This window comes from Coenobita brevimanus, chromosome 86, assembly GCF_032717465.1.
Source record: "Coenobita brevimanus isolate Jiangsu-jjx chromosome 86, ASM3271746v2, whole genome shotgun sequence".
NCBI lineage: Eukaryota > Metazoa > Arthropoda > Malacostraca > Decapoda > Coenobitidae > Coenobita > Coenobita brevimanus.
This window is the reverse complement of record NC_137039.1, coordinates 141452-150464: the sequence shown is the minus strand read 5'-3', so window position 1 is coordinate 150464 and position 9013 is coordinate 141452. Positions and strand designations below refer to the sequence as shown.

Below are 9013 nucleotides of genomic sequence, written 5' to 3'. Positions count from 1 at the left end.
AGTTAACTATCTGTGTTGCATATGTACCAAAATTACTTGAGATTGTGGGTTTGTTATAATGCAGGTGGAATCGCCACACCCATTTGTATGAATTACCCTGTATGCTTATTTGGATCAAGTTTGTTTTAATGTTTCATTCTCTTTCCAATAATTTTTAAGATGCTGTAAAGTTTTGTGTGGTGTAGCTAGTAATTATCCAGTTAAACATACACTTGTACCAGTAGAAGGACCTTACCAATTCACTTCATATTCCTCCAGTTTGTTTTTTGTATTATTGGGACTGTTTTCAGGGTGGTAAATTACCTTTCCTGATGAAAAATTTCCCACTGGTTTTATCATCACGTTCCTAAAGCCATACCTACGATTCTTTGTCTTACAGTACTGTACGTACTCAAAGGCGGTTTTCATGTCCTAACTTTCCAACTGGAGGCTAGGTTAGGTTAGGTCAGATTAGATAAAATTAAATTATTAGGTACAGTTAAGGTAGGTTAAGTTAGGTTAGATTAAATTAAATTATTAGGTACAGTTAAGGTAGGTCAGGTTAGGTTAGATTAAATTTAATTAGGCAGACATGGGGGAATGGTAATCTGTAATCATAATTGATTTCAGACTTTTGTGTAGGTGGGGACGCCCATTATCCACTCACCGAATGTAGAGGTGCTATATAATCTCTACACTGAGTGACAAGCCAAATGGTTTCCTGTACCTAGGAAACCATTTACTATGCTGGGTGGTAACCATATAACTGGGGTTTCTGGCAGGGTTATGTGTCCCCCAGATTCCCCTATCCAAAATCACTTACCGTACTTCGTGGGGTGGAAGACGTACTTTTTTGTCTCAAAATCATCTTCAAATATCCCCATGTGTCCTTGGAGGCGAGACTACCTTGGCTCAATTTAGAAGAATCACTTATACATAGGATCACCTCACTGTTTGGCAGTCAAGTATTTTTTTTAGAGTATAAACACCTTTGATTTATTGGAAAAAGTTACATTCACTTGTGTATATACAGGAAACTCGCACGGAACACGTGGGTTTCGTTCCTACCGTGCCATGTTAGGTGCGATATCGCGTATATTTAAACTACTCCGTATTTTGCTCCCTAGACCCCCCAAATGTGTTGTTTTGCTGTTATCTGTCACTGGTAATCACTAGAAAGCACTTTAAATGGTTAGAAGGTTTATTTAATGTTATAACTCACAAATACAGTACTCCACAGCAAAACTTCAACACACAAATACTGTACGTAAACACAAGGAAACATTCCGACGCCGATCATAGGTAATCATATAAATCAGGTTAACTGGTACCAGGGCTTTATTTAATGCTTTATCTTTTTTGAGTGCTTTAACTTACAAGTACATACCAGAACAGTACATATTTAACTTAGAAATGCAGTACTGTGGAAAAGCTGTACAGCAAGTCTTTAATGAACAAACAAAAAAGGGAATATTCCGATGCCAATCATGGGTAAGCACATAAATCAGGTTAACTGGTTAGGTACAAGGCGTTATTTAATGCTTTAATTGCTTACAAGTACATACCAGAACAGTAAATATTTAACTAACAAATACAGTACTGTAGAAAAGCAGTACGGTAAGAGTTTAACGAACAAACAAAAAAGGCAAATTTCCGACGCCGATCATGGGTAATCATATAATTCGGGTTAACTGGTTACAAGGCTTTATTTAATGATTTAACTTTATTTAAGTGCTTACAAATACAGTACATACGAGAACAGTAAATATTTAACTTACATATACTGTACAGTACTGTGGAAAAAACGAACAAATAAAAAAGGCAATATTCTGACACCTATCAGGTAAACTGGTCATAAGACTTTATTTTTTGCTTTAACGTTATTTAATAGTACTTTAAGTTGCACTTAAACTTACCAGAACAGTACAGTACTGTAAATATTTAACTTACAAATACTGTGCTACTGTACTCGGGAATGTCCCACTCACTGAATAATTTCCCGCCTAGATCGTCACGTAATCAAAACAAACCGCGCGCTGCAGTGACGTTCGAGGATTTGATCTTTCAAAGGCCTCTCCTGCGTTAATTTGTAGTTTTCATAATGGTTCTGTAAACTTACGTTGTCTTATATGTATCCCAGCCCTTACCGTGTATAATTGCGAGCGCGTTCCGTGAGATCGTGTTCCGTGCGAGTTTCCTGTACTCAGATTTTACGATTAGAAACACCCAAGCTTAAGAAAAAATTTAGGGTTTGTTTACAACTGGCCATGTGACGGTCTGGGGGTTTAGCGGTATAGCAGTTTAGCAATTTAGCATCTAGCATACACACTGCTTTAGCAGGCTAACATGATCTCTGGTGAACTCCCTGCTAACCTTCTGAAATGCAGTCATGATCACTTTGCTTCTCATCCATTCAGTAGCTTGTAAGAGAATCATACTGGAGATGATGGCTAGCATGACATTTGAGTCACTGTAACAGACGTCTCATATGGAAATTCAATAACTCTTGTTTGGCTGGCTTCTCTTACTGATATTTTGTTTCATTAGAGACAAGAATATAACAGAAGGAAACAGTTTTATATTACCGTTGCTGAAAAACGGGAAAAACAACTGCAACATTAAACAGTACTGTCTGAAATTACAGCTTTTTAGCAGTTTAGCAGTATAGCATTTTAGCACCTAGCATTCCCCCAACTCTCAGAACATGATCACTTCTGAACCCCTTGCTAACCTTCAGAAAGGCAATAATGATCACTTCACTTGCTGTGCAATCACTGACTAGCAAGGGAATCATATTGGAGATGTTGGCTAGCTTGACTTTTGTTGAGTCATTGTAACAGATGTCTGTCTCATATGGAAATTCAATAACCCTTGTTTGGCTGGCTTCTCTTACTGATATTTTGTTTCATTAGAGACAAGAATATAATAGAAGGAAACAGTTTTATATTACCGTTACTGAAAAACGGGATAAACAACTGCAACATTAAACAGTACTGTCTGAAATTACAGCTTATTAGCAGTTTAGCAATTTAGCACCTAGCGTTCCCTCAACTCTCAGAACATGATCACTTCTGAACCCCTTGCTAACCTTCAGAAGGGCAATAATGATCACTTTCTATCCAGTCACTAACTAGCAAGGGAATCATATTGATGTTGGCTAGCATGACTTTTGTTGAGTCATTGTAAGAGACGTCTGTCTTATATGGAAATTCAAAAATTCTTGTTAGGCTGGCATCTCTTACTGATATTTTGTTTCATTCGATACAAGAGCATCATAGAAGGAAGCAGTCTTATATTACTGTTAGTGAAAAATGGGAAAAAGTTGCAACATTAAATTATTCATTTTTTCATTCATTGCCAGACACCATGTATCCCTAATGGGGTGGCCAAGGGCTTAGAGTTAATTGTTTTACAGGGAGGAGCACTAATCCTCCACCAACCCCACTTGACGTGTAGGGAGAACGTTATGCCAACAGCATCTGGTGTTCCCAGGCGGTCACCCATCCAAGTACTAACCAGACCCAACGTTGCTTAACTTCGCTGATCGGACGGGAAGCGGTGTACTCAACGTGGCATGGCCGTTGGCACATTAAATTATACTTCCCGAAATTACAGCATTATTAGCGGTTTAGCAATTTAGCAGTTTAGTGCCTAGCGATGTGGAAATTCGATCACCCCATGTTAGGATGGCTTCTGGTACTTTTAGGGTACATAAAAAGATGTAAACATTCCTTGTAATTGATTTTTGAAAACATGGTTGTGTTGTTTGATTCTAAAGTTCACACATGCAGGCATTTGAAGACATGCAGGCATTTGTTTTGGAGATATAGTGTATTCCTTCACTTAATGCCCTTTGTATTTTCTTAAGTGAATGAAAGAACTGGTTTTATTGAGTTTTGTTTTTTTAAGTTCACTTCACGAAAAATAATGCTTATCTCTATATACTGATACGTATGTAGTGTACTTTAATAGAGATGAACATCATGTCTCAAATTACTTTACAAAAGGAATCGGACACTTCATATTTCATAAACAAACTGGTAGTGTTAAGATGGCGTGGTGGTATGGATAACATTTTATAAAGAAGGGGTTGTTTGTTTTCTTGTCTTGTACCCTTCTTTTACATAAAAATAAAGACAACAAACATATATATACAGTAATGAAGAGAGACTCTAATGTGTTAAGATAGTGTCATGGAATGAAGTAACATTACGTAAGGAAGGGGTTGTTTGTTTTCATGTCTTGTACCCTTCTTTTACATAAAAATAATGAAACCAAAGACAGATATACAGTACTGAACAGAGGTTCTGAAAGGTGAGTGTGTATTTTAGTGAAAAATACTCATATCAAGCAATCTTTCTGTAGTCTTAGTCAAGCCATACTTTTTTCCTCGGAGCTTCCCTTCCAGAATTAGGGTGCGTCTTTCACACTGCAGCGTCTAACATGCCACGAAATACGGTAATCATGGCAGTTGTTTCAGAGAGCCTCGGAGGGCGCAATACCTGCCCAGGGCCCCAACCAAATGGGCAGACTTGCGTAGCCATGTGGAATGTGAGAGGTGTGAATGAGGAGAGCAAGAGGGTGGAAGTGGTGATTGTGTTCAAGAGTGCGAGATATTGTGTGAAACGAAGATGAAAGGGTGCGAAGTGAAGGAGTGGGAGGGTGTGAAATGTGTAAGATCGGGAATGAATGGGCGAGGAAGATGCAAGGAAGGAGTTGCTTTGTTGATGAATGAGGTGTGGCAGAGTGGAATGAGGGACTACAAATGTGTTAGCTCGAGATGTATGAGTATATATGTCAAGTTCAAGTTTGAGAAGGTGAAAGTGGCAGTGATTGTAGCATATGCACCATGTGAGGACAGGAGAGAGAGAGAGAGAGAAAGACAGGTTTTGGGATGAGCTGGGTGAAGTAGTGGGAGAAATGCCCAGGAGCTATAAAGTAATTGTGATGAGGGATATGAATGGAAGAATAGGCACTGGTCCTGGAGATGACATAATGGGTTGCTATGGAGTACCAGGAGAAAATGATAATGGGAAGAGACTAAAGGATATGTGTCAGGAGAGGAGGTTGTGCATTTGTAACTCGTGATTCAAACACAGAAATGCACATAAATATACATGGTATAGAGGGAACGGGGATCGTGTTGAAAGAAGCCTGATTGATTACGCGCTCGTACAGAGGTCGATGATGGGAATGGTTGCTGATACAAGGGCTGTGAGAGGACGATGTGGAGGTCTGTCAGATCATATGATTGTGGTATGCAAGATTAAACTGAAAGGAGTGAGGTGGAGCAGGAGAGAAAGAAGCAGTCAGGAAGAAAACTGAAAGTTGAGAAGTTGAGGATCAAAGAAATGGCAGATGAATACAGGACCAAAGTAGAGGACGAGTTAGAATTACTGAATCGGAATGAAATGGATCTGGACAGACTGTGGATTGCATATAGGGATTGCTTAGCTAGGAATGCTAAAGCGGTATGTGATGTGGCAAGACTAACAACAAAGAAGAAAGGTACGGCATGGTGGGATGAGGAGGTAAAGAGAGCGGTGGAGGAAAAGAGGAAGAAGTGGCTAGAGCGGTTCCAGGATAGGGGTTCAATTGAAATAAGAACTGAATATGTTGAGAGCAAGAAGCACGTAAAGAGACTAGTGAAGAGGAAAAAGAAGGAGGTAAATGAGGATCTAGGAAGAAAAATGAATGGGAACTATCCTGAAAATAGAAAGTTATTCTGGAAAGAGGTGCGGAAATGTAGAGGTGAAAGCGATAAGAAATGGGATGGTGTAAAGGATGCAGGTGGTAGATTATTAACCCATGGAGATGAAGTTAGGACCAGATGGAAAGAATATTTTGAAAGCCTGATGAATGGGGATAGAGAGAGCAGAGCAGCTGTAAACATAATTGGTTTTGGGGGTGTTCAGAGAAGGAATGCAGTGCCAGGAGATGTGACACTCGCACAGGTGAAGAGTGCTCTGAAGCGGCTGCAAAATGGGAAAGCAGCTGGGGTTGATGAGGTGTATGCAGATATGCTTAAATGTAGTGGAGAGAATGGAATGAAGTGCTTGTTGGAGATATGTAAGAAGGCATGGATGAGTGAAACTGTGCCTGCAGAGTGGAAAAAGGCTGTGATTGTACCCCTGTACAAAAATAAAGGTGAACGAAGTGAGTGCAAGAATTATCGTGGCATAAGCTTACTGAGTGTGGTAGGGAAGGTAGCCTATATGGAAGAATTATTATAGAGAAAGTAAGAGAGATATCAGAAGTCCTAGTGAGTGATGAACAGGGTTGGCTTTAGGAGTGGCAGAGGATGTGTGAACCAAATATTTGCAGTGAGACAGATGTTAGAGAAGGCTTATGAGAAAGACCATAAGGTGTTTATGGCATTCATGGATCTGGAAAAAGCATATGACAAAGTGGACAGAGAAGGATTGTGGAAAGTTTTTTGCATGTACGGTGTAGAGGGTAAGCTGTTAGGTGCCGTCAAGAGTTTTTATGATGGTAGTGAAGCATGTGTCAGGGTTAATGGGCATCTAAGTGAATCGTTCACAATCAGTGTGGGCGTGCAACAAGGTTGTGTGATGTCCCCATGGTTGTTCAATGTATATATGAATGGGGTGATGAGAGAAGTGAAAACACGAGTAATGGAGAGAGGGATGGCATTGATAATGAATGGTGATGGATGGTATATCTCAAATTTGTTGTATGCTGATGATGCAGTACTGCTTGCAAGTACCGGACAAGAGCTTGGTAGGCTAGTGCAGAGTTCTGCTGATGTCTGTAAGCGTCGTTCCTTGAGAGTAAATGTACAGAAGAGTAAAGTGATGGTTATTGAGAGAGAAGGTGGCTCCCAGTGCAATGTAACAGTGAATGGAGAGAGACTGGAATTGGTGAGAGAGTTCAAATACCCGGGTACAGTGATAGAAAAGAGAGGAAAATGTGCAAGAGAAGTTGAAAGTAGAGTGACACAAGGGAGAAAAGTAGCTGGTGCAATGAAGTCCTTGATAAGAAACAGAGGCTTGAGTGTTGCAGCTGCACGAGGCTTACATCAAAGGGTGTTAGTGCCAACTTTAACACTTGGATGTGAGACTATGGTGTGGCATGAAAATGAAAAGTCAAGAGTAAGGGCAGTGGAGATGGGACTGCTGAGGAATGTGTATGGAGTTCAGAGGGTGGATAGGATATGAAATTATGTGATTCTTGAAAGATGCGGAGTGAGGAAGACAGTGGACACCAGAAGTGAAGAGAGCGTACTGAGATGGTATTGTCGTGTGGAGAGAATGGATAACAACAGAGTGGTGAAGAAGGTATATCTGAGCGAATTCGAAGGAGGGAGGAGGCGAGGTAGGCCAAGGAGAAGGTGGAGAGATATGGTGGATGAATGTGTGAGGAAGAGAGGTTTGGAAGTCGGTGAGGCTAGGGAACTGACAGGAGATCGAGCTGGCTGGATGAATTTTGTGAGATGTGCATGATCATGGATTTTTGGCACCCCTTTATAACGTGGCAGCGTCTGGATTGACTCTGTTGGATACGATATGTGAAGCTACAGAACGTGGTGAATGTTTTTGGCGTATCAGATAGAGCCAGGATTCCGGGGGCTTGAATGATGAGTGAATGGAATTGTGGCCCATTGGATTGGGCAAATTTGAGCTGTCTGGACATTGCTACTCCTCACCCTGCCCTTGGGTGGGAAAGGAGGTCCAGATGATGGTGATGATGATGATGATGATGATGTGTAATTGTAATCATAATCGATTACTTAGGCATTTTTTTCAAAGTAACCGCAATTGTAATCGATTACTCTCATATTGTAATCGTAATCATTGTTACTTTTACGATTACAAGGCCCCAGATAAATTATTCTTCCACAAATACTGGTCAAGAATAAAATACTGTAGTTCAGTGTCAAACAGTCAAATATACACCATAAAAGTCCATAAGTAATATGAAAACAAAAGTGAATTGTAGGTTATCACTTAGAAGCTTCCATATAATATCCTACCTAAGCTAGAATAATATCACCTGGGAAGATCTCAGTTGGTAGAAAAGTTAATAGAATGAAAGGGTCAAGGACAAAGTGAAGAAAAGTCTTGGTGTTTGAATTATTCAAACACATTTGTTTTGTAAATTGGCAAAAAAATAAAGGAACAACTTACCAGACATAGCACTGTACAGTACAGTATATTTTATCCAGAGTAACAGTCGCCATAGGTTCTGCAGAGCTTAACCCTATGTTCTTCCTTACGCAATCAATTCTTATTAAAATGATTTGCATATAAGATATATATCCCTAGAAAATATCAGTTTTATATTACTGGACGATGTTTTTGCTTTTAAAAACTAACCAGCTATTTAGTTAATCAGTGTCAAGTATGAAAGAAACATGCTCATACTTATATAGTGCATAACAGTACTTGTAATCATGAGTACTTCTTATGTAATTGTAATCGATTACTCTTACTTTTACTGTAATCATAATTGTAATCGTAATCTGAAGTTTGCAGAGTAATTGTATTCGTAATCGATTACAATATCCCTGTAATCGCACCATGCCTGTTATTAGGTACAGTTAAGCTTGGTTAGGTTAGATTAAATTTAATTAAATTATTAGGTACAGTTAAGATAGGTTGAGTAACTTTGACCTTGCCCTTGACAATGAAATTACCATTTTGGGTGATTTTAACATACACAATGTTGAATGGTTATTGCATTCTGCCTGGACTGACGACGCTGGTCTAGAATGCGAGCTGTTTGTGGAATCGTTTAATCTCACCCAGTTGGTAAAGCAACCAACCAGAATACCTGATAATCCTGACCATAATGCCCATCTCTTGGATTTATTCTTGACAAATAATCCAGATCAATACAGGATAGAGGTACTGTCACCACTTGGATCCTCTGACCACAATCTCATCAAAGCCTCATTAGTTAACCCTCCTACACCTCCCCATTCTGAACCTGTCAGGGTGACCCGATGGCACTTTGACAGGGCAGACTGGGATGGATTTAGAAATTATCTTGCTGATATTCCATGGCAGTCTTT

At 39.6% G+C, this 9013-nt stretch overlaps 1 non-coding gene across 1 annotated transcript; it reads right to left on the bottom strand.

Moving 5' to 3' along the window:
• Positions 1–3446: 3446 nt before the first annotated feature.
• LOC145410908 (5S ribosomal RNA) lies at positions 3447–3565 on the bottom strand. The gene has a single exon (XR_013899348.1). It is a non-coding gene; the product is annotated as a 5S ribosomal RNA (ribosomal RNA).
• Between the last annotated feature and the right edge of the window lie 5448 nt (positions 3566–9013).